The sequence below is a fragment of the Coloeus monedula genome (genome assembly GCF_965178545.1).
Source record: "Coloeus monedula genome assembly, chromosome: 13".
Lineage (NCBI taxonomy): Eukaryota > Metazoa > Chordata > Aves > Passeriformes > Corvidae > Coloeus > Coloeus monedula.
In genome coordinates, this window is record NC_138793.1 from 10,591,199 (window position 1) to 10,613,183 (window position 21,985).

A 21,985-nucleotide genomic window follows, 5' to 3' on the forward strand; every position below is an offset into this window, starting at 1 on the left:
CAGCAGCTGCTCCTCAGTTCCTTTGCCAAACTAGATGATAAAAATATTAATATTTATTCTTGATGTTGCCATGTTAAACACTAGGGTAACTGGCTGACTGAGCTGTGAGCTATGTATTGCCAAGTGCACCAAATAAAGAAAAATTAAAGGGAAAATAGTGTGTACTATGTAAATAGTTTTCACATGAGGCTGTGGTTTTACGCAGGTGGTGTGTCGTTGCAGTAGGTCCTTCATGGGAGCGCATGGCCACTCTGTAAAGGATAAAAAATAACTGCTGAGTGAATAATTCTTTTTTGTACTCTTGAAGCATTTAAAAAGTTAAACTGGACTCCATTTGGAGATTAAATTGCATATATGCTGTGGGAGAACAGGAATCTCTGTCTGGTTTGTGCAACATTGTTCTTTCTCAGCTCTTTTCCCGTGGCCTTGTCTAACTCATGCCACGCATGAATATCCAAGTGTTCCTTTACATTCCCCACCCATGTTATTGCTTCAGGTGTTGTACTGTTGCTCAGTGAATGGTAGCAGATTTTTAACAAATTTGCAACAGCAATCTGGACTACTGAAAGGATTATGACTAAACCAATAAATTACTATTGTATGCTTTCATAACACAACAGATTCCCATAACCCAGTCCAGTGTGGCTGAAGATTTTATGCTGATAAAAGATTACTGGGTTTACTTACATTTTAGAAACACTGTTGTTCCATTAGATTCATAAATAATTGTTAGTCAAAGATCAAACAGAGATAATTACTGGTTTTTTTGCACTTTTGGAACACAGATGAGATGATTAGAAAAATCCAAAAAGATATGAAGCAACAGCAAAGCTTCTCTTAAGCAATGTCAAACATATCTTTCTTGTTCAACAGCATTTTGTATCTCCATCAATAATCTCGCCAATGGTCATATAATTAACTATGCTAATAATGCTTCTTTTAGTCTTTTTATTACTATTATTGCTGTGAACCTACTTAGGAGCAATCCATTGTAATTAGTAATTAATCTGATGGTTGTGTTGCCCTATGACAACGTGAGATGGAGCATGTTGATTTAACCACAGCAGCTTCAGTCTCTGCTGCACATGTTGTTTCTGCCATGTGCCCAAGCTGGTGCAGCTCAACCTGCAGCTCTTGCTGCCACTGCTGCTGCACTGCCCGGGGATGGGGGCTGCAGGCTCCCAGCTGCCATCCTGGGGACAGCAACGGGGAACAGAGCAACCTAGGTGTCACCTTGTCTCTTTTGCTTGGCCACCACCAGCCCCTGTGCCTTGAGAGCACTTCCTGGTGCCATTGTTATCTTGTCGCATGTACAGTAAAGAGGGAAATGCAAGACTGGCTGACTTGGGCAGCAAGTACTCCTGTAAAATGCCTCGCTGAATGTTTAATATGGAAGTGTTTCCACTCAGGTTTGGTGTTTCACATGGAAGCCATTTCTTTCTCACTTTCTAAACATTGTATTAGATTCTCTTTTCTTTAAATCTCCCGGTTACCCTCATCTATTTGCTCTTGTTTGCTTTGGCAATCTTATAATGCTAGCATTTGCCAACATCCCACTTCCTTTTTGCTTTTTTCTTAGTTTAGAATAGGAAACAAACATGATAATATTTGTTGGCAAGTAGTGACATTCTTGTGGCAATTGTGCTGAGCACTAGCAAAAAGGGAGAGGTGAAGAGAATTTCTGCTTGAATTTTTTTCCTTTTTTAAATTATTGCTCATAGCCCTTTGGTATTAGAATTGTCACCATGGGGTTTTTTTGTAGAGAGTACATGGTAATGAAAATGAAAATGTAAAATATCTTTTAAAGAGATATTGCAAGCCATGACTTAAGCACGTGAACCTTGGAAATCCAGTCTTGCCTTGGCTTCATCTCCTTATCGTCATTCCCTGTTGCAACAATGCAGCAGTAGGTACTGATTTCTCATTCTCAGCACATATTGTAATTATTTTCCCTGTTTTATACCACAGCTGAAGGTTTCTAAAATTCACTACTAGAAAATGATGTGTTTGTGTATCCCCATCATAGCTCTTATCCTTCTTTTAACAAGAGTTAGAACAGAGCATTCAGCGAGCAGACACAGATGCTGCCAAGAGCCCAGTGGACTGTGAGGTGGCTTTAAGCCACTATAAGGAAGGAAACTGATATTAAGCCAGAGAGTGGAAAAATTAGTTTTAAATATTTTGTAATCACATATAAGTGTAAAAGCTGAAGGCACAAATCAGGTTTAGGGTAGACAGTGCTATTCAGAGCTAAAATTCAGAGAAAAAGGCAAAAATACTTTTTCAAACCAGTACTTGCAACATGAAGCCTAAACCTGCCTAATCCTGGCTCCACACAATCACCAAAATACCTGTCAAAAGTCTACCTATTCCAGGTATTTGACACTTTGTAAGTGTCCCTGAATTATCTGTCTTAGCAACATACACCTCTGCTGAGCTGTGCAAACACAGCAAAAGGTAGGGTTCTGGTGAAACCAGTATTTACACACTATCTCAGTGTTGGAAGTAATTAATCTTCAACTGTATGAGGCTCTTTGTGATGTAAAGCAAGTGCTGACACTTTTGTGTAAACATGAAGATTAGCATATTTACAAACTGGTAGATGTTACTTTGATCAGTGGCTGCTTGCACTGGAAAGGCATGCTGGCATGTGGGTTTGCTCTTCATGTGACAAAGACGTCTAATCCTTTTACACTATTCTCAGATCCATATTTAGAATTCTGACTTGTGTTTTCTCTATCCACTTGAGCTCACTGTTTGGTTTGTTTAGCAGTGTTCCTCCACTCTTTATGCTCACCAGTGACTCATTCCAGTTTGTTTTCTTTGCAAAGCAAGCAGTAAAATTCCAAAGTAGTAAATGACCTGGGTGAAAAACCCTTAAACTCCTTTCGATTTAATTACTAAAGCAAATTGGAAACACTTGCAGTCAGGCTTTTTGATGGCCTGAATAAAGATCTTCACTGTTTTCTCTCTGGCTTTTAAGTAAGTTAGTGTGAAAATTAGTCAACCAAGTTTCAGCCTACTTCTAATGCTGTTATATCAAGACATTTGTTTCTGTGTACATTTAAACTCATCTGGAAGACTTTGAAAGAGGCATCCTAGGTGCTTGTTTTTGTTCATTGTAATTTAATGGTAAACTGTAAACAATACATAATTCATTTTAGTGCAAATTATAGCTTTACATTAAGCTAAACTGGTTAGTGACAGGGCATCTTGTGGTAACAAGATAATGACCCGAGCAGGTTAGAACAGGCTGGGTCTTATCTTTTAAGAAGGATGAAATAATGTTATGACATTGTCAGCATATTGTCTAACATGCTGGGATGCTAGCAGCTCATTACTTATGTGCAACCCACCTGTCTGAGTAAACGATTGCAAGATTGGCCCTTTAGGTGTACCTGTGCTGGCAAGACCGAGCACGCTGGCGGCTGCAGAGCAACAGGAGGTGTGTGGCTGAGGTGGGCCCACACACACTTGCACGGGAAAGGTGAGACTGCATCTCAGGGGTGGGTGGGGTTCTGCTGCTGTTCTCAGCGCCAGAGCCTTCATTTGAACACTGAAAGCAAATTTGCTCACCCTACCCACAGTCATTAGAGATAGTAGATCGGTCCGCTTGGTCTTGGAAGCTTTCCTGCTTTCCTCTGGCAAACTGGAGCTTTGCCTCCATCCTCAGGCATACCTGTTAACTTGTCAAAGATGAGGAAACTCCTTCTCACCAATCCACTGTGTTCTAGAAGGTGTGATGTTAAGTCCTGATGCTTTAGCCACTTGACCTGGCTCCTGTCCACACACTGAAACCTCAGAGCTGATTTTAGGGCTTTGACTCAGTTTCCGTTTGACAACAGCTCCCAGTGATGAATGCACGATTCGGAGACACAGCTGCCGCCCAGCTGCTTGCCCTAATGGCACAACTGGAAAGATTACCCCAGCATTTTACCAGTAGTTTAGGCTAATATATTTGTTTGTAAAGTTGAGAGGCTGAGAACGTCCCCTTCCACCCCTCAGTACAGAGGAGCAATTGCTGTTGGAAGAGTGCAGCAGGCACCTGGTGGTGGAAACAGCTTCAGTGAGATTGACAGCCCTCAGTGGCTGTTGCCTTACCCAGACCAGTGGGCATTCCATGCAAAATGAAAAGAAAAGTAAATCTCAGCCATCTCTGTGTCTTTCAAATGGATCAGAGTGATATGTAATTTCATATACCAAAGGACCCCACCAGGTTTCCAGCCAAGCAGAACATCTATGCTCACAAGTTTGGTCTGAATCTCTCTGGTGGGATATTAGACTTTTTACTTTGTTAAGAAATAGCTGTGAATAACACATAAAGACATATAATGATGTCTTTTGTACTACATTCATTTTTCCAGGGCCAGTGTCTCACTTAGCATTTTCCCCTTGAAATATTGCAGTCTGTAGGCTGCAGTCACAGACATTTAGAGAAAGTTTAGTTGCATGGAGCTGCCCCGTCTGTATCTAACGTAGGAACAATAACAACAGGATCTGTGTTTTGACTGCTTGTTAAGCAAAGTAAGCAGGTGAAGTGCTCAGAAAGAAAACTGATAAACTTTTCTTGCTTTGCTTGCAGAGCATCACACGTATGTTAGATCTATTACTGATTAAAACTCTTGTTAAACCGAGGATCAAAAAGAAAGCTCGACACTTCATTTAGCTCTTTTCATGACTGGATTAGCCTAAATAGAACAACTTGTCTATATGGGAAAAGCACAGACACTTAGCTTTAAAGATATTTTCCTATCTAGGCAGAGAAGTTGTGAGTAGAGTATGGAAAGGAAAATGTTTTATTTGTTCGCAGTTGTGAAAATTAAAAAGTTATTGGGTGAAATCTTGATCCCACCAAAGTCAATAAAAGTTTTTTTCATGGTTTTCAGTGAAGCCTAAAACATTTTCTATTGATATTTGAGGTGAAAAAAATCAACAACTTTTGCAGGTTATATTGTTACTTATTTAAAATGGAATCACTGGTTGCACACTTATGAGCTAATACTGTATTAACAGAAGCCTTCCTAAGTATATATTAATCTCTGTGGTTTACTAAAAGCTTTCAATATGTCTGGATTGCTTTTAATTTAATAGATTAGAAGACAGGTAGTTAATGTGTTAAACAAAATGGAATTTTGTCGGTTTTCCTCTCAATGCCATAATTTGTGTCTTCATTTTTTTCCTCATTGCAAGTGTTCAGCGCTTTTGCAACTTAAATGCACAAGCAGACAGGGAACAGTCTGCAGCCATACTGGAAAATAAGCCTGGATCCTTCAGGCTTTCAGTCTGATTCCCTCCTGCTTCTGCTGTGTTTCTGAATATGGGCAGTGGAAGAGCCCTTTTCCAGGGTGCTGAGCCTGGGCTCCCCTGCAGACCCAAACAGATATTAACATGATGACAAGTAAGCAAGGTAGGCTTGGACCCTTGGGATAACAGCCTGACTAGGGACTGAGAGTGTGGAGGAAATGTCTACAAAGGCTGCAGAAAGAGAGTAGAGACTCAGTGAAGCTGGGAAGCTGCAATAGTCCCGGATGACAGGATTTGGGCCTGGCAAGCTGATTATTCAGCTCTGCAACACTCAGAGCCTAACCATGAACATCATATGAACTTTGATGTTTTTAATGTTGTCCATGGCTGGGCTGTAGTCTGCAGGACTGACCCTTTTATGCTCTTACAGGTCTTTTTTTTCCTGACAGTTTTATGGGCATAAATAGATAAAAGTCTTCATCTTAGGAAAAGCATGTATTTAGGAATTTTAAAATACTAATTTCATGTTGCCCTAGAGCATTTTCTGCAAATGTTAGCATGCACATACTATTTCTGGTGATTAAAGCAGAGTATTTTGACTTTAAAGTGGCATCTTCTGAATAAATGTGTCTTCAAATGATTTATGCATGCCATTAGGATTTAGTGCTGGTAGTTGTCCTGGGAAGCCTGATCTGGTTTTTCAAGAGTTGCTTTAGCTTTATCAGTCCATTTACATGTGGTCATATTTCAGCCTCCAGGAGCTTTAAAATGTTTAGTACACAGAACACAAATTTAAGCCTGTGTTTGTTTTTATTGGTGGAACCTCTTTCCTTTCTTCAACATTCTCAAATGTTCCCTGGTTTAAGTAGAGTTATCTAAGGTAATCCACTCTTGCCCTTACCAGGGATATTCCACTTTGTTCATAAGCACATAACATAACTCAAGTCCCCTGTGATTTCATTGTGAAATTAAAACCCAGACGCTCATCCAGATGTCTTAGAAGATAAGGGCAGACCTAATCCGTATGTCACAGAGGACTTGAGGAGCAGGAATTCACCTATACATCATCACGTTGTTATTAGCCTGGACCATGGCAAGCCCAACACAAACATTTTCCACAGGGCTTGCATTCAGGCTTGGCAGTGTTAAGAAAATACCCTCCAGCAATGTGTTATTTTAGGTTGAAACAAAAGTAGACATGAATGGCAAGAGGAACAGAGAAGTATTGTTTTTATTTTCAATGTGAACCCATAGCTTGTGTTAAATGAAAATCTAACCAACTAAGATGTAAATACCATCGTGTTCAAATGAGCTATCAAATATCAACACATTTATTTTGTGATGGAGCACTGATGCTTGTCTTAGGCACTGTGGGAAGGGCAATTTAGATAGTAGAAGCCAAGAGCTTTATCTGATTAAAACTGATATGATGATTGATTTTGACAGAGAGAAATCACTTCCATTGCAAAAAAAGAAGGCAACAAAAACATTGTGCATTTTTCATTAATATGAATGGTGGCACTGAAATTAGAAACAAAATGTGGGCTTCTGAAAGAGGCAAAACCTTGCCTCTGTCTTTTGCAGTTCTGCCACAGAAGTCACCCCCAAAGCTTCCACAATTATTTAATAAAATCCTAGGGTAAGGATGAGAACCTGCAGGAGGTGACCTACCCTGCACAGCCTCTCATTTCTGTCAGTTCCTGCCCACATTCGCTGTTTCTCCATCTTGCCCTGGGAGCACTCCCAAAAGTGTGTAGAGGGATGCTTCAGGATAGCAAGAAGCAGAGTTTTTGATTAAAGCAGTAAACTGGGAGTTAGCTGGTTTGGATTCAGCTCCTGCCTGTGCCGCAGATGTTCTGCAGAGCCAGCCATGGCATGCTCTGTTTTTAACAAAATTCATCCTGTGCTGAGAGCCAGCGAGAGCCTTGGATGCCATCTGATGCTGGGAGACAAACAAGGCTCACCCACTGGTTGAACATTATACAAGTATATTTAGGAAACCCTGATGGCATGTAAGCTTTGTGGTGTCCTTCAGCAGAGGGGCTGAACCTCCTGTTTATAGTCAGTGCCTCAGTGCTCCCTCCCACCAAGCAGGAAAGCTGCAAGGTTTTTCACATGAACATTTGTTAAATGCTACTGTGATGTAAGGGACCCATAAGTGCATGTCTACTAGAAGGAAAGTCTACAGCTTTCAAGCAAGCTGCCCAGAGTTTTTGCACTAATTGAATAGGTGGAGTCTCACAAGTGTGAAAAAGTGCCCTGGAAAAATCTTCAGAAACAAAGAAAAATCTGTAATAACAATCTCTGAGGGTGGTTATTGTGTTTGTTTTTTTTTTTTTTTTTAATATGAATATTAACAGCACATTCATGCAAATGTATTAATGAAAAGACTAGAAAAAAGGGATCCAGGCAGGACAGACAAACACTTTCTAAAATGGAATGTGGCTTTGATTTTTTTGTTTTGGGAAGTGATCCAGGTTACCCTAACAGAAAGCAGAGACACTTTGTGGCTGGGGTCTCTTTGTGCACAATGCAATGGCAAAGCAGTTCAAGACCAGTTCATCTGTGTGAAAATATGACCCTTATGAGTCTGGAGGTCAATGAAACCACTGTTGATCTGCTTAGGGCATGCTGGTCACTGCTTTAGGGTCATTTTGATTTATGTGCTTGGATTTTCCACTTCCAGAAGAATAAAATATGGGTAACTGTCTCTTACTCAGTGCTCATTTTTTGTTGGCAACATGCATTTTTTTCAGAAATATGCATTACATGAAAACATCTAATAAATTTAATATAAGTGTATAAAGTGACATTTTTATGAAAGATGAATGTATTCACAGTGATAATTAGGAAAAAAAAAACCTTGAAAGCATAGCTTTTGATTTCTTTTCTTTTTTGTTTCTTTTAAGCAATATACAAGCTTTCCTCTTCTCTGATATATAAACATTATGGTTTAAGTGTTTAATAGTTTTTGGAGATTTATTTTAACATGTAGGATGAAATTGATGATAACTCCATTTAATGGATGGGATAGTTGAGGCAGAGGCAGATAAAGGAAATATGTAGCAAACCAGAAAGTTAATAATTATTTACTTCCCTAACTCCTATCCAGCTTCAAAAGTTAAATGAATGGAAGCTTTAATGTGCTTTCTTAGTACAAAAATGGCAACTGCTTTCCTGCTGAGATGTCTTGAAAGTGTTGCCACAGATTGCAACAACTCCGCAGAGAATTTGACCTTCAACACATCTTGAAATCTGGTGGGGCCTTCCAGGCCTTCATGATGGCTCTGGGAACCAGTGCTGGAATGCCTTCCTGTGCATTCCACTGGCAGAAATTGGTACCAAACAAATTCTCACTGTACAGCTTGGCATGGCAAGGGAAGTGGGGATACAGGGCTCTGCTGGAGGAATCAGGGGGCACTGCACACCCTGCCTCTGACACGAGGGAAATGGGGCAAAATATCATCTCAGCTGACACCAAAAATTTTTCTCTCTTGATCACTTTGCATTATTAATTTCAGTGAGATTAACACAGGGGGCATCAATTTACCTAGATTTCCCTTTTTTTCTGGTTTTCTGTCAGATGTTTGACAGTTCTGGCTTCAGTGTCACTTGTTCCATTGGTGTGTAAACAGTGCTCCTCGTACTAGTTGCTATTCTAAGTACTTCTATCAACTGCTATTCTAATACTTCTATCAAAGTCCTGAATTTGTCCTGTAGGACTCTGTAACCTCTTGAAACTTAAAAAAAAAAACAAAAAACAACCTGTTAAAGAAGGTTTCTGCCACTTGCTTTGCATGTGACTGCTGAGAGCCAGCAGACAGCAGCAGACGCTGATGAGGCCTTGAAGCTTGGGGCTCAGGAACCACTGCTCACTCAGTCTGTCAAAAAGTCCATTTTTATTAATGCTGATAAAATTTTGCCTTGTTTTTACCTCTATCCCTGTGATTAAGTACATATAAAATATACCTGTGCTTTGACTTGTTTCATCTCATGAGTGTTAGTTCAACTAAATTTGTGGCTGCAAGGGAAAATATGTGTTATTTACGGAGTATGGGGAGAACAGGGGTAAATACTGGAGAAGTGTAAGATATTTCTTTGTTATTAGTACCCTGTTTCAGACAAACTGTTTAGTCAGGGTTGTAGAAGAGTTCAGAAGACATGAATGAGTGGGTGAGAAAATATGAAAAGTCCCTTTGTTCAGATACATACACAATATCACTGAATCTTCCTTTATTCAACCTCCATATCAGTTAAGTAATGAAATTTGAACATGAGTAAACAACACATTTATGATTGTACTGTAACCTCACCATTGTATTTCTTGTCCCATTTGTTAGGGAGTTTTACAAAACCCAAAACACTGGTTTTTGTTCAGTCTACGAACAAAACATGGGGCTGGAGAGGCCCCAATTATAAAATGTTCAACATGCTTCTCACTACTTGTTCCTTGGAGTAACTGCTTCACAAGCCTTCTCCTTCAAGACATCTTAAAGGCTGTTTAATACTTTCTTAGTTGTCATTTCTGTCAGCACTCAGCACTGTTGAGTTGCTGAACTAAACCATATTAGCAGGTCTTTACAATTATTTGTAAATGTTGGGATACTCAGAAGATTATTGCACTTGTACATTGCCTTTGGTGCCTGAGGGGAGCACAAATTATATCTTATCTGCAGGAATAGCACTGAGGAGCCATCTTATGAGATGCTGTGGTGCTCAACCCACTTCCAACCCCATCACTGGGATTGTCAGGGTACAATTTATATCAGCGAGCAGGATGGACACAGCCTCTAACATTAGAGTTTCACGTGAATCTAATGCATGGGAAATGGATTTTTTTTCTCTCAAATGGATAAAAATATCTTCTCATCTGAAACCTTAAACTGATGACATTTCAGAATTCCATTTGGAGAGGTGGAAAAGCAGATGATCTGTATTTTTAAAAACTCTTTCTGATAGCTGGTGCTTCTTACCTTTAGAGTTTTGTTGAAGTACTACTGACACAAAGCCCTTCAAACTTTTGGCTATATATCTCACTCCATAAAGGTTTGTCTATAATTGTCTATATTTAAAGAATACTACTATTTTATGAAACACATTAATTTGGGATTGTCAGGACTGGTACCTGGAAGTTACATTCCTAAAATTGAAAGAAATGGTCCAGTTTTCAAAAGCACTGAGCAACCTCTGAGTGCCATGGAAATTGTCCAGGATTTAAAGCTCTGGGAAAAGGTCAGGCTGATTGTTTTGTAACCTAAATTTAAGGTCCTATGTACTAAAAATGCCAAGGAAGAAATAACCCATATCATAAGCCAGTTCTTTAAAAAGAGACTTACTTTTAACAACTGCTTAATTGAAAGCAAAGCTTATTTTCAGTATGATAGGAGCATATTTATAGTTGTGGTTGTGCCATCTTGTAATTTACAGCTTGAAAGGAAGTCAATTGTTGTATAACTCTACTGGCCAGTGAGCCGTTTCACCTGGATCCTAAAGTAGAAAATAAAATTTTATTCTTTAAAGTTATAGATATATTTATTTATTGTCTATCTGCTGCTGGGAGCTGCTAAGTGATCTGCTGGTGTGCCCTATGGATCTGGCTATGGGAAAGACTGGCTTTTGTTAAACACTCTCAGCTCTTCCATACCAGGGACAATGCAACAGGAGGCTGTCAGGAGCTTCCATCTGAGGGTACCGCGAGAAACTCCAATACTGTGTGCATTGTCCGTGGTGAAGGCTGGAAATGCAGGGCATTATCTCACCAAAGAGTCACTGAAACAGGCTTTGCTCGAGACTGCAGGTCCTTCCTAATTCATTCTAAGGGGAGCTGCAGAGCTTCCTACCCATAACAGGAGTGAAATCTTGCTTTGCTCTGGCTTGGGCTTTTGCCATGGCGTTGGGTGACAGCAGATTTCATCACTGGATGGTGTATCCTGACATGGGCATGAGAGAGTGTGAGATGAGCTGGAGCACAGGAACCATGAGCAGGGCAGCAACCTGGAGGCTGTCAGGTGTTGTAGAGAGAGAAGCACCTGGGAGACAGGGACAATCATTTTTCAATCAAATGCTGCCTAAAAAGGGGTCCCTTGAGTGGCAAAAGGATTTTAATATGTGAGCTCCAATTTTCTGTCTGTATTTGCTTGTGTCTGGGTCTATTTATTTATACTTTATCCTGTGAAACATGGTAGAGGATGATGGTTTGTTCTCAGTCAGGGTAATTACTGTTACAATACAGAATCAGAGTGTAATTCACAATGGAATTGACCTTGGCAGAACTGCTCCTTTTGGAGCAGAAATGGATGTCAGACCAAGCTGCTCAGAGCTTGATCCAGTGGGAATATGCAGACCTCCAGAGATGGGAACTTCACAGCCTCCTGAGGGACCCTGCACCCCACCTGGATGGCCTCTGGGAATAAGAAGCATGTCTTGACTGGGCATGCTGGCTGTGCTTGTTGCCCCCAGTGCTAATGGCTTCAGGTCCCTTTGCCTGTTGCCATCTGATAGTGACCTCTGTACAGTTACTGTCACACGAAGTCAAGTACTGACTTTATGACCATCATCTTCAGAAAGAGTGTATGACTTTTGACTTTCTCTTCTTTTCCATTTACTCAGAAGAGACTTTCTCAAATTTTCTGAACCAGAAGTAGACATGTCACCCCAAGGCCAGGGCTGAAGAGTACCAGCCATCCTGTGACTGTGTGATTTGGCATGGTTGGCCCCACACTGGCACTTGATCCCATTGGATCACTTCTTGCCAGGTCTACAGGGTGTTTCCAGCCATGGTGGCGTGGCTTTTGTGTCCTGTTTAATTTTTGTCTCTCAGAATTGTCGAGTTTGCCCATCGAAGATTTCTGTGTTTAGTGTTTTCTATAAATTCCTGGGCTCCTACTGCCATATGAGAAGCTTAGCTATTAATAAATGTTCTCAGGCTTCAGAGGGGTAGCAAAAAGCTTCTGAGTGTGAATTTCAAATGTAAACTTCACAAACAAATACAATGAACATTTACATTCATTGAGCTTTAATATCTCCTGGTTTTCTAGGACATCATTTCTGACTTGTGACTATTGGAGGTTGGCAGCACTGCTGCTGACTCTCTGTGCAATGAGGCTGCATTTATGTTGCTTGGTTTGATACATTCCTGGGAGACTTACTTCTGCTCTCTGTGCATTTAGCTACAGCCTGGGCAAAGCAGGAGAATCTATTTTTTGTTTTATGGTTCTTCTTTCCTCTTACTTTAGCTTCAACCTTTCTACCTTTTAGGATAACTATTTGACTATTATTCTGAAACATACATTCAGTGCTGAGTATAATTATTGGTGTTAAGTTGTATAAATCACTGAATAAGTGTGTACACATTGACACTGGATGAACTGGAGGGATATTCTGACAGTAGCATGTAAAGAATTAGAAGGAAAATCAGAACATGTAATATTTTTGATTCTGCATGCATTTTGTAAATCTTTGCACATACATTTCTTTTTTTCTAAATTTTTTTCCGGGGTCGCACATATGTTGCCTCCTCTTGAAAGTAGAGGAGGAATTTAAAGCTTTCTGTGAATTTTAAAAACAAATAAGTCTTTATTTATATTGTGAAAGATGTTGATTAGGGCTGTTAAGGAAAGTAACAGGAGACTGAGGTTGATATCTAAAGTCAGTGGTGTCAAAGCCAACGAGGTGGTCATCAGTTTTGTCAGAAGACACAATTTTACTGACTTCTACTTAAACTTTTCATTTCTGATTAATAGGAAGATATGTACTGATTTCTGGATCCTGGCCAAAGGCTCTGAAGTCTTGTAAATTCTATTTTACAGATTTTCTAAAAGAGGAAAGACAAGAACTCTTTTCTCCAACAAGGTAAAGGTATGACTATAATACCAGCAAAATGATCCTTGAAGTGTTTTCCTTCACATGCACAGAAATCACTTAAGGCACCAAAGAACCACACCTGAGAGATTTAAGGTGATTTTGTTGTTTGTGCTATGCTGGAATTTTTTTGTTTCAGGAGTGTTTGTCTTACAGTGCACGGTTGAAGTGACCCTCTTAAATCTACCATTAAAACCTGAAATTCAGGCTTACCTGAATCATGCAAGCAAAAGGGCATTACCTCGAATTTGTGTGCTTGAGTCTCTTGGCACAGGCAGAACTCACAGAAAATAGTTTCAGTCACTAGAAATGTTCACAAATACTACAAGTGTGTCATTGTAGACCACAGTCTGAACATGTCTTCTCTCCTACCCAACAGTAGACTCATATTGGAACAGGTCCAATGCTTTAATGAATTACAAACCTGTAAAATATTTCCTTCCCTTTGCCTGTGGTAACTGCTCTTTAACCTGGCAGCAAGACTAGGTACAAATAAGCCCTTGAGGCTGACTCATGGGCAAGTACGCTGTGTGTGGAAACAGGGGCTGTGCCACGGAGCCAGTCACTGTTCCCCAGCCACGTACCGGAACGTGGTGCCAAAGGATGGGGAGAACCCTATGGCTGTGCTTGACACCAAGCACATATGTGGGAGCTTCTTGCTAGAGCAGGTGGGCAAGAATAGCCTCAGCTGGGAGCAGGGGAGAGGGCTCAGGCAGGGTCAGGCAGGGAAAGGCATTCCTGGGACTTCTGCTCCTGTTCTGCACAGGGAGAGCAGTGCCAAACAGCACATGCACTGTTGGCATCTCTAATTACTTCTTCTTCTGTAAGCCAGAAACCATTCCTCTGAAGCCAATGGCACCTCATTAACATTAAACTGATGTGAATAGAAGGCAACTGGGACATATATGTTTCCATACCTTTATACCATCAGGTCTGATTCTACTTTTGTTCACACCAGTTTGATATTGATACAGCTCCTCTAGCTTTCATGACTTGAATCTGTGCTTAACCTGGGTCAGCAACATCTCAATCAGCTTCATTTACTTCAAAAATTATGTGCCTAGAGCTGTTGGGAAAGGATGGTTCTGTAAGAGACTAGAAGATGGGAAGTAAAAATAGGAAAGGGATCAAGAAACAGCTCAAGGATGGAGTTTTGCATTTCTTGTCTTCGCCTACAGTTTGTTGCCTTTGTCAGTGAAAAATGGGAGAAATGAAAGAAGGGAATGTCTCTTGAGTTAGAGGTTGTCTTCAGGCTGAGCAAAGCCCTGCGGTAGAAGTATGTTAGTCCTCCCTCCTTTCCTTATTTCAGCTGTTCTTTGTGTTGGGAAAAAAAACCCCACTTCTTTGTTTTTTTCAGTACAAAATAGGAAAGGGCTACAAGGAAGCAGAGCAGATTATCTTTTCCAGTTTGCCTTAGGGTTTCCTGGAATTTTTGCTACTGTACATTTATTTAAAGTAACCCTATCTGTTTAAATACATGCTGATCTTTGGTTGCTCTGAGATCAGAATCAACCCTGAAGAATGCCTTTTGCTCACAGTCACTTTTGTATTGTCAGTCCTTCCCCTGTGCCCCCCGCCATGCTGACCTCCGGGGTATCAGGTGACAGCAGGATAAACTGCAACACATGTGGGCTGGGCAGGCAGCGAGTTATGATCTGAACCAATACAGAAATTGGGATCTGTTGTCAATCTCCTCAAGGATGACAAAGCAATCTGCTTCCAAATGAAGGTAGATGTAAGATTCTGTGCCTGCTATTATATTTTCTTGGCATTAGCCAAATGCTCTAAGTGTTTTGTGGCTTCGTCACCACCAATTATGAACTAAAATAACATCAAGTGCTGCAGAGCGCCATGATCCAAAACTCCTCTGTCTCTTCGCAGTGACATTGTGAATAAATAAAATCAGCTCCAATGATTCATTAATTCATGTTTAATAAGGCTTTGCAAAGTTATGTCAGATACTTGGAAAGGATGTTTGGAACTAAAAGCTCAATCCCTCAATGTCTAACCCAGATGAACTGCCTCCTTAATTTTGCTGAAACAATATGTGCAGCAAAGGGTTTGTTAGAGCTCTGGAAAGTCTTCTCTTGTGTGCACTATTTAAAAATTCTGTGCAACTGTCATCATTATGTACCCAAAATGAAAACAAGTCTTTTATAGTGAAACTTAGGACATTATGCAATAAACTAAAATTTATTGTTTAATTCTCCAACCAAGCTTTTGCATAACAAATGGAATAAATTAAAATTTTTTGTTGGCTGTCTCAATTTCACAATAATCATATTTTTATTTGAGCAATGTGTGTATATCCTGAAAATATTTCAAGAAAAAATAAATTATTCAAATGGAAGAGCTTTGCTGTAAATTATACTGCATTTTTTTTTCCTTAAATGTAATTTATATAAGATTCATTTGTTAGAGCTGGTAAGATGCTTAAAGCTTTTAAAAAAGGCAAAATAATTTACTTTTTATTGTCTAGACTCTATGTAAGCCATTGTTAATTAATACTGCCCTTTCTGGTGCCTTTGCAGCAGGCAAAGCAGGCAAACTCAAACAAACCAATTATAAATGATTTTTCAATGTAAACTTTTAACAGTGTAGCCCAAGGACTTGCTCAACATAAAAGTACAATTTAGAAAACATAAGTTTTTACTTAGGTCAGGATATATCAGGCCATGATGGATGTACATGTAGAAACATCTGACTGTGGAATGACAACGTTTTCTTCAAGACTAAGCAAAATGTTGGTGGCAGTGATAAGTAAAATGAAAAATAGCCTTGAATTAACTGACCAGAAGGTTTGAGTCTGGCATCTGGGTTCCTGGTTTGGGGTTTTTTTTGACTGTGTGTTGTTATGGGTTTCTTCAGGGTTTTGCAAATCTGAATTGCTGGGATGCTGCAAGCATTATAATCTGAGTTTTAGATCTATATTCTTCAGTGAGGCCATGAGAAAGTCAAACTTTTAAACACCATCTGCTGCCTTGGGTCTCAGGTAGAAATCACCCCCCTTTCCTTCTGTTCCCAGCTGCTCGAGCAGAGTCCCTGTGCTGTGGGAGTGTCACACACCCCTCCGCCTGCGTGTGGTGCGGCACTGGCTGCTGTCAGTGACACAGCTCATCTGGCTTTGTTTTTCCAGCTACTGAGTGGAAAACGTCATGGCCCTGTGATGCAAAGCACTGTCCCAGTATATCCCACCACCACAGGTTTAAGCTTGTTCACCATTTTGGAGGAAAAAGTCTGGGGAGAAGATCCCTGTTTGAATTGGTGGTGGTTGACTTCTCCACGCTGTCTTTAAGTCTCTTCATCCTTATTGTCTGTCTTTCAACAGCCTGAGTGAAGCTGGCACAGGCTCACATCATGTGCTGTATCTAATTTGGTGGAAGCAGTCACATGCCCACAGTGTGATCTGTATCAGATTTGTATGGCTGAGTCATCTGGTATCAATTCTTGTGGGGTGAAGGCTCCATAGCTGCAAACCTCACGTGTTCCCGCAGCTCCCGCTCCTGCCTTGTAACTCATTTATCACAGCTCTGCTGTAGCCCTGCTCCTCTGCCCATTTCCCAACTCACCCGACACCTCTTCTGTAACTCAGGAATATCTTTTCCCAGACACGTGTGCCACCTCAGCTTGGACTCAGCAGTCCAGGAAGTCACACAAGCTTTGTAAATGATCTCTGAACCTCTGACTCTTTGCTGTTGTCGTTGCATCCCTTTTTCTCCTTCAGGAAGTCCATAGCTTAACCTCATGGTGTCTCCACAGCCTCTTGAAAAGAGAACAGAGAACATTGTTTCTTATCAAACGACTTCCTTCTCTTTTAAGCTGAAATCTGTTGTCCTGGTCACCAACACATCACCCTCCAAGGCTGCTCCTGGCTCCTCAGAGTAGTGAAAGACAGCCAAAGGCATAACCACAGCTTCACAAAATGTGCATGGAAACCATACACTGGAGCTAGGTCACCAATTTATCAGCCAGGCTCTGCGTGCAGGTTGGTCATATTGCTGAAGCAAAAACTGATTTTGTCGATGAAGTAAAGGCTCGTTAATTTTATTTTTAATAAAAACACTGCCTCCTTCTATACTTACTAGAATTCCAACCTTACTAACCGCATAATGTATGTTCATAGCTGTTGACAAAACCCAATGGATGCTACTTGGAAAAAAAATAAAATACTGCTTAGTTGAATTAGAAACACTTATAACATCTGCAATCATACTTGTTTGTTCTCTCTTCTTGTGAGCAAAGTTGTTCCACTGGTGCTGTCTCCCCTCTTTCTTTCTTGTCATCTGTAATTATGTTGAAGGGATTAATAATCATGTATTTTATCCAGCATCTCAGCTTGATGACAGGGCATTGTTTAATGAGAGCACAATCAGTGTCCTGGCTCTTTGGGAGAGCTAAGGCAGTGCTTGCAGTGGAAATGATTGAAAATAAACATGTGGAAGCCTAACCGCTCTTTAAGAACTCCTTCTGCTTGTTTGGTTAGCAATTTTGATGATTTCGTCCGTTGTGCCTGGCTCTGCTGCTGCAGGGGCATGGTTATCTATGGTGCCAGAGGAGGTTATGATCTCCTTATATAAACTACAGGACAGAGGTAGAATGTAGTCAGTTCTGAGTCACAGTAAGAGTTTTAGTTCTGCAGCTCCAATGCCATTAGATCAAGAATTGGCCGTTAGGCTGTAACAGAATTATGAGGATACTGATTAGGATACTGATGTACCAAGCACCCAGGCAAGCTATGGATCTGTTACACAGGCAGGCTTTGTCCTGTCTGTAGCTTTTACTTCTACTTAGGTATTTAGCTTATATTTGCTAATGGCAAGATGATGTTACAAAGTGGCACTGCCCGTGTGTTGGGAGCAATTACTGAATAATTCTCATCTCAGAGGTGCCATGGGCTGACGTACAGAGCTTGGGACCATATGTGCTTGATCTGAAACAAAGGGTGTAAAAAGGTCTCTGCTGGGTGAGATGCAGCCTGCCTGCAGCACTGCTGTCTTTGAGTGTTACGAGTCAGGGAACATGGACAGTTCCATGGGACCTCTCAGAAAGGCTCAGTCTCATTGCAGCAGAGAGCATTAGCTCAAAACCCACTTTTCCTGTTCTCTCCCCTGCAGGAATCTGGAGAAGCTTGGCTTTGTGGTGTGTGATGACTGTGGCATTTCCTGTGTGGCTCAGCTGGGTCAGGGCAGGGAGGGAGAGTGATAATCCCCAGTGTGCAGCACGTGGCTGGCAGCATCCTGTGCCCACTGGAGGATCAGCACAGGGGACAGAGGTTTCTCACCGGTGGAGTGAAACATAACTATAAATCAGGAGAGAGCATGACAGTGCTGGTTATGTGTACTCAGACAAATCCTCAGAGACTGATCAGCATTCAGGGTACCAACCTGGGTGGTGGTTCAAGGCCATGGAGCACCAGAAGGTACCACAGAATTAGTGCTTCAATGCCCAGAGCTTTGTCTCACAGCTGTGGCACAGCAATAGGCTGGTCTCAAATTTTTGGGGAAACTGGACTCCAGTCCTGACTCAGGCAGTGAAAAAACCACCCAGTGTCAACCTTCCATTGGCTGGTATTCTGTCCTGTAAGTGCACTGTTGACAGACAGTGCACAAGTACTCCAGACCTTATTAATGAGGGAAGCAGTTTTCCCGCAGACGTTCCTCAGATATCCATCACATCACCAGGCAGTCTGGAATGCACTCTGTCTTCTTGCTTTATATGAGTGATTCAGATTTTTGCATAATATATTTAATTTTTAACTTATGTATGTAGCAATGTGGGAGATGTTTGACTAGGACATTTTCTTTTCTTGTTGCTGCTAGTGTTTGAAATGATGAAAACTCTTTCTCAAGGGAAGTATATGGGGAAGGGTAGCCAAGAACTCAGGCTGTGGGTGGTGGGATGGCAGGGGCCAGCAGTTAATTCAACAAAAACATATATTAGTGTGGAACACAAGGGAAGGATTTTCCTCCTCTTCTGTATCCATTTTATTTTTCAATGACAGAAGCCACCTATGAAAGACAAGAGTTAGCTCCTCATGCTTACACACACATACACATATTTACACCCCCACAGAAGCATAATGGTGCCTGAAGTTGAGAAAGCCCAAAAACAACTGGAGGCTGGAGCCAAGACCAAACCATCACCTACCCCAGTGCTGTCCCTGTTGTGCAATGGGAGTTCATTACAACAGCATAGTTTCAGCCTGTAAAAACCAGCCCATATCTCCTCAGGCCCTGCTGTCCTGCCAACCTCTTGTCTTCCCTGTACTTGGCCATCAGCAGTGACTCGGTACCTTAACCCCACTTTTCTCCTGCTCCACATCAGTGGCACTTGCACAACATCTGCTCCAAGATGCCTCAAAAGGAAATGCCCTACAAATCTCCATGTGGTTTGCAGAATGAATTCCCTGATGACCGTCTCATTAATAGTTTTCCCTGCCAAATGCTGTTTGCTTTTACTTTCAGAACAGTCTGCATTAATGATTAGTTCCTCTACTTGGACATTATTTACATAAAGTATTGCTCTCATCTCACAGGCAGCAGCTCCACAATGACACTGGGCAAGACCAGGAGCAGTGACCAGTGATAGCAAATGCCAGACAACAGTTGTCTTTGCAGGATGGATGTGTGGAGAGCTGGGAATTTCCATACCGTCCTGGCTGCCCTGCCTGAGACGATAAGTGCTTGAGCATTTCACAGCAAAAAAGTCCTGGGAAAAGCAGAACTATTCCTTGTGATAAAGGCTGGCTGCACATTTCAGGAAGATGAGCTTGTCAGGGAGGTTGCTGCACTCAGGCTGAACCTGTGGGAAGTGTGCCTGTTCCTAATAAATGTTGTGCGTATTTATGTGGCAGTCATTGTGCTTTGCAAGGGGGGAGTCACAGAAATAATTAGTTAAGAGCGTGAGGTTTTTGGCACAGATCCCCTTTCTCAAGTAGCTGTGATGTTCATATATAAGAAAAATTGATTTGGCATCTAGACAGGATTTCAGCACGCTCATGGTTATGGAAATCAGCTATGGGCATGGAGGAAATCTGTATATTGATTCATAAACTGACTTGATGACTTGTTCATGCTTTAATGTTTTCATGGACTTTTACCCAAGATAAAATTGTCAGTAAGTACCACTTGACTGTGCTACAACACCATCTAAAATGGTGGGAAGAATGCAAGGAATAAAAGGGATTTCCTATTAGGCAGAAGACTTTACTTTCTGTGCTAATTAATTTTTTCCTTAAAGAATAGCATTGCCCTTGCTATTCCGTTAGAATTTGCATGTATATAACACCCAGTGAAAGATGCTTTCCTATGGTAGCCCCCTAGTTTCATGGACATTTTTTATTTTGCAAGAGGTCAGGAAATCCAGTCCTCCTACTCACACCACGCTGTGTCCTGGGTGCTAGACATGCCATGGCTAGGTGTGTAGGTAATAGAATGAGAATCACTCCACTTTGGTATTGTGTAGTAGGACAAAAGCCAGCATGGCTTGATGACTCCTTTTTTTTTCTCTTCCTGGCTCACGAGGGGTTAGTCAGCATCAGCACCAACCCAAGACTGCCTCACAGAAAACACCTACTAAGAGACTGACTCCTCAGGAACATGTTTCTCTGCAGGTTTAAATCTTAATCTCTGAATAATACCTCTGCCTGCCTCATGGTTTTCTTTGGAGACTTTCCAGCATTGACCAATCCTGACCCCATTTGACTTCAGCTATGTGGCCTCAAAATGGAGGCAGGATGGCTGCTGGCCATAACTGAAATGAATGGAAACTGTCATGTGCAATGCCATCTAAGACCCAGCATGATAACAATGTGTGACCAAATACTGATCTCACTTGTAACAGTGAGCTCCCATGGTGACTTCAGAAGGAATCAATGGGTGTAATGTGAGTCACAACACACACAGTGTGCCAGAGCAGAGCAGAATTTTCACAATAAGTAATGTCTCATTTTCAAGACAGAAAAAAAGCCTGAAGACCTATACTATACTGAACTGCAAAATTCAGGAAAGAGGCCCCATATGTAACTACATTTTTGAAGGTGGAGGTTGCTCCTTGTGGACTAAATCTTCCCTTACGACAGTCTGCTGCTCATTTTCAGAAAATTTCTGCAAGTTTTTCCATGAATAGGGCGAAGGATTAAAAGATCTCTGGGGCCTTGTTTGGCACTATTGTGTTTGGACACCACCTTACATACTAAATGCACTCATGGAAAAACCAGAAAGATGTCTCATGGTGTCTCAAGGTGGGCTGCTAGAAACAGAGATATTTTCATACCCTCAGAAAGAGAAAAAAGGCCATTTTATCATTTGGTAGTTGGCTTCTTGCTGATTATTAAACAGTCTGCCAAATCTGTAGTTAATGAGTGATTTAAATGTAGTTTGAAGGCAGCTTTTGTTTCCTTCAGTTGCTATTCTAAGAAAGAGCCCTTAAAATTAATTGATTGACAAACTGTATAATTGATGCTGCCTACGTAGCTTGCACTGGCCAAAACTGATGGGAGCACTGTCATCTTGGTCAAGGCTGCTCTAAACCCTTCAGAGAACCTCTGCTTGCCCTCTCTTTATGCTCTTGGGTAGGAGAGGGCATGTTTAGTTTTCTGCTTACTCTATTCCCTTTTGTACTTGTTCATTTGCTAGGTGCATAAAGGAGAGGAGGTCATTTGTGCACATGGGATAAAGAGGTATTATGAATTCTAAAGTGTTTGCTTTATTGGGAAAAGCACAGCAAGCAGGAGAGCTCAGGAACATAATGTGTGAATTTTTAATGAATGCTGTGCCATGTGTTTGTGCAGGTTTTTTTTTTTCTACCTGTAGCAGCTCTATTCATTTGGGAGAGTACTGTGTACAAGATATTCTTTAGTAGTGTGCTGGCTGCTGTTTAG